This window comes from Cavia porcellus, unplaced genomic scaffold (genome assembly GCF_034190915.1).
Source record: "Cavia porcellus strain 051 isolate PalLab524CR breed Dunkin Hartley unplaced genomic scaffold, mCavPor4.1 scaffold_2, whole genome shotgun sequence".
Taxonomy (NCBI): Eukaryota; Metazoa; Chordata; class Mammalia; order Rodentia; family Caviidae; genus Cavia; species Cavia porcellus.
The window spans coordinates 137,155,221-137,159,717 of record NW_026947485.1 but is presented as its reverse complement, the minus strand read 5'-3'; the positions used below and the strand labels follow the sequence as shown (position 1 = coordinate 137,159,717).

The 4,497-nt window shown below is 56.7% G+C and overlaps 1 long non-coding RNA gene across 1 annotated transcript; it reads left to right on the top strand.

Moving 5' to 3' along the window:
• Positions 1-1,025: 1,025 nt before the first annotated feature.
• LOC134475293 (uncharacterized) lies at positions 1,026-3,243 on the top strand. Its single transcript, XR_010046436.1, has 2 exons — positions 1,026-1,653; positions 1,809-3,243. It is a non-coding gene; the product is annotated as an uncharacterized LOC134475293 (long non-coding RNA).
• Positions 3,244-4,497: the final 1,254 nt, after the last annotated feature.

Genomic DNA, 4,497 nt, shown 5'->3' with positions numbered 1-4,497 from the left:
TCCAATAATGCACTGTCCCTCAGTCCTCTAACCCTGAACTCATCAGTGGTTCACCCTCACCGCTTCCTGCAGCGCTCCCACATCCCTCAGCATGCCATGCACCTAATAGAGGCCAGAGCCGCTGTGCTTTGCAGTCCTTGCCTGTCACAGGGCTCTGACCACCTTGGTGCCCCTTGGAACTAAGTGTATGTGTTGTCTGTTCTTTACTGTCACCGTACCTCTGAGCAGGCCATCAGTGGTCCTGGGCTAGGGCCTGATAATGCTGCCTTCAGAGCTCAGACCATGCCTGTCTGCTGCCGAGCCCCTGTGTGGCACTGTCCACCTGCCCCAGGAATCAGGGTTAGGGGGAAGGAAAAGCACCAACAGTCCCAGTGAGATGGGGGAAGGATGCATCCATCCCAGTCACTGCCTAGCACTGTTAAAGAGGTTGGGGCCTGCTGAATTAGGGAGCAAGAACCCAGAGGCATACATTTCTCCCTGTACTGGGGATCAAACCCAGGATCTTTGCACTAAATTACTTCAGCAATTTTTCTTTTTCTCCCCCTATCCTTTTATCTTTGAGACTGAGTCTCACTATGTAATCCACCTGCTTCAGCCTCCTAAGTGCTGGGATTACAGGCATGTGTTACCACAGCATAACCACCTTGCTTCCAAATAGGGCAAGGCCTTCATACCAATGCAGTCCTCACAAGCAGTACAGATGCCTTTGCCATCTGCTACCCCAGGCAATGCCCTGCCTCAGGCTCTCAAGTAGCCAGGATCACAGGTGAGAGCCACTGTGTCAGGCTAAGCATGAACAGTAGGATCTAGTGGGCTGCGCAGTGGTAGGTTTACAGGCCCTGCGACCTCAGCAGTCAGGAAGAAGCCAACAGCTGGTGAATCTCCCCGTCCGCGAGGAAGCTGGGTTCTCTGAAGTTCAGCGTAAGCCTTCTGTAAGCCTTCCTAAGCCTGTGAATATGGTGAATATCAACCGGTTTCCCAACACTGAACCAATTTATTTTTTACTTTTTTTTTTTTTTCCAAGACAGGATCCGACTGGCCTTGAACTCCTGGTGAAGCTCCTGCCTCAGTCTCTTCTGTGCTAGGACAGCAGGTGTGCACTACCACGCAGGGCTGCATACTGAAGGTTCTGGGATTAGCTGGGGACCGCCCTCGCTCAGCGCCCAGCCCTTAGTGCTCCGGAGGGGTGGGCTCCGGCAAGTTTGTGTGCATTTAGTACTTTGGCGCCACCATCCGGCGTGTCTGGGTTGAACCTGGGGATGGGGCATTTCCCTAAGCTCACGGCGCAGAGCGCGCACCCACAGGAGAAGCGGAAGCGAGGCTGAGGCAGGAGGATCACAAGTTTGAGCCCAGCCAGGGGAAGGGGGTGGTTTAGGGAGACCCTGTCTCAAAGTAAGGACGTTAGAAGAAGGGCGGGGCGCGGCTCAGGGCGAAGGCCGTGTTCGCCGCAGCTGGGGAGGCGAAGCCGCTGCGCCCAGGGCCTGCAGCCGGCCTCGCCCGCGACGCCCCCAGCGCCCGGCCTCTTGCACACACCCTGACAGACAGAGTTGGGTTTGGATATCTTTAGCGTTTCGCTTTTGAGAAAGCGAGTGTTGTTCTTAACAGAGACGCTGTGATCCTGCGTTGGCGGCGCGCGCGATTACTACGCGTGAGGTAGGGTAGGGGCGGTCAGGGCGGCTCCCCCGGAACCCGCTGCTCTGCGGTGCTGCTCTGGGTGCTGCTCTTCGGCTCCCCGGTTTTACTTCTTCTTGAAATGACACCCACTGCCCAGTAATCTTTTTTTTTTTTTTTTTTTTTTTTTGAAACAGGATCTTGCTGTAGAGTCCAAACCGGCTTTGACCTCACGGTGATCCTTCTGCCTCAGTCTCCAAAATGCTGGCTTCAGTCTGCGGTAGGACAGAAGAAATAGAAGACATACCTAACGGGAGGCACGGACATCACCGCTAAAAACCTGCACTTTTAGGAAGACCGTAGCTCCCAGCCGGGCACACAAGGCGATGCCCATCCACTTCCTCTGGCGGACTTGGGACTGTTTCCTGCCGGACTCAGCGCACTGAGATTCCTCGGGAGTCCTGGAGTCAGGAAATCACCTTCCCAGAGAAAGTGAGGGGTGGGAGGAGACCCCAAGTCTAGGTGAAGCCTGAGTGTGTCCGGTTACAGTGGGGAGCCCGTAGTGTCTCCTCCGCTGGGCGCCTCCCCACCTCCTCCGCCTCTCCAGAGCAGAGCGGAGCGCAGCGCCTCCCCTTTCCCTGAGCATGTCCTGCCTCTGCCCACCGAACCTCCCGGCTTCTTCCTACCGAAATCGGAGAGCAAGCCGGTTTCAAAAGGGCAGGCGAGGCCCTGGCTCCAGCCTGGGGTCCACCCTCGGCCGCCCTCCCGCTTCCCATCCTGTCCCTCTCCAGTCTCCAGGGCGCCCTTAACCTTCCCCGCGATGACCTATGCCCCCCCCAACCCCCCCCCCCCCCCCCCCGGCTCTGAGCTCTGCCCATCTGGGGACACTGGGTAGGGGCTGCCGGGATCCCAGAGGACAAGTGGCCGCCTCGGGAAGGGCCTGAGATGGCAAACGCAGCGCCAAGGCCAGCTGTCATCAGACCACAGCCGCTGGGCTGGGGGGGGGGGGGCTGGGCGCCTATGCAGTGCCAGGGATCCGACCAGGCAGACCCCTTCCTGCTTTCACTGCCACGGCTCATTATCTCGTCTGGGCTGGAGCCCAGGGCCTCCCTGCTCCTTCACTGGCCACCTGGGAAACTCCTTTGGGGTATCAGCAGGGCCAAGGCAGGGAAGGGGTCAGGGGACAGGAGCCGCTGCTCCTGCCCTGCCCTGCACCCTGTGCTCCAGTGCTTGGCTTCAGCACCAACAGGAAAAGAAGGAATCGCCATGTGATTCCCCAGGGGCCAGGACACTCTCTCTGCTCGACCAGACTCCAGGACTTTTACCTCTGTTACGGTGACCAGGGCAACGGACAGGGTCCCGCAGGTCAGCTTGGCTGTCCTTGTCTTCCTCTGACATGGTGGCGTCTGGACCTCATCCAGCACCTTCAGCAAGGATCCTGCTACTGGGTCAGCTGCCCTGTGCCTCCTCTGAGTGGCCCGTCCACCCCTCCTCCCCTGGTCGACGCCACCTCCCTGGTGCCCCTCCAGAGGGACTGGAGTCCAGTGTCCTCTCCCTAGGGACGGTCGAGACTGCCGTGGTCCCTGCCCCTTGGTCAGCGAGACCCCCGAGTGACTTTTGCACAAAAAAGAAGACTTTGAGGTTCTGTAAACAAAACGCATAGAACCGGTCAAAGAAAAAAAAAAAAAAAACAGTTGGTCGTTGCTCAGAACAGTCCTTAAGCAGGTAGGTGGTTAGAGAAGGGATGTCCGTGTGAATACCATGGAATGCTGTTCAGCCACATAGAGGAGTGAAGTGTGCATGGAACCGGAGATGGTGACATTCAGTGAATAAATCAGGCCAAAAAAGTAAAAGTATTTCTCAGGTAAGAAATCTAGGCTGTAAATAGAAGGGTAAAGAAGAGTTGATAGGAAACATAAAGATAGACCTTTCGGAGCAGGGGTAGGGAGAGGAAAGGCTGAGAGAGGAAGGGGGCAGTGCCTACCTCTCAGGGGGAAGTGACTGCTACATGGCACAAATGCACACTCATAGAATGCTAAGAGAAGGTTTGGCTGTGGAGAGTAAGGGATCGAACTCACGACTGTGTGCTTGCAAGGCAGGCACTTAAGCCATTGAGCTAAATCCCTGGTCCCTAAGATTGATCTTTGAAAAGGGGGAAAGAAAGGCTAGCCAAGCACGGTGGCCCAGGCCTGTAATTCCTGCAGCCTTGGAGGCTGAGGTGGGAGGATCACAAGTCCAAGAACAGCTGGACAATTCAGTAACTAAGTGACCAGTCTCCGAATAAAAATTAAAGGGGCTGGAGACGTAACTCAGAAGGTCCTGGGTCCACTCCCCACTATTGTAACAAAACAAAACACCCAAAAACAAAGCCAGAGAAATATCTGATGGGCTAAAGATCTTCCCACATGCTCCACAGGTGATCACACCCAACTCTGCTCCACCTCTGCAGGGCCAGGCTGTGTGGAGGCTGAGTGGTCCACTTCCTCAGAGGCTCAGCCTGGAGCTCAGCATCCTGGGAGGAGAGGAGGGGAAGGGTGAGGAGGGAAGGGAAGGAGGAGAAAAAGAAGAGGGAGAGGGTGGAGGAGGGAAGGGAGAGAAAGGTAGAGAGGGAGGAGGGAATAAGGGAGGGGAGGAGAAGGATGGGGGGGGAGGCAGTTGGGGAGGAGGCAGTGGGGGAGGGAGAGGGGAAGAAAGGGAAGAGTGGGGGAGGGAGAAGAGTGGGGGGGGAGGGGAGGAAATGTGGGAATAGGGGAAAGGAAGGAAGGGAATGAAGATAGGGAGTAGGAGAGGGAAGGGCAAGGGTAGTGAGGCAGGAGGGAGCCAGCAGGGAGGTGAGCCAGGCTAGCATGGGGTCAGCCCACAACCCAGGGGTTCTGTGGAGACCAG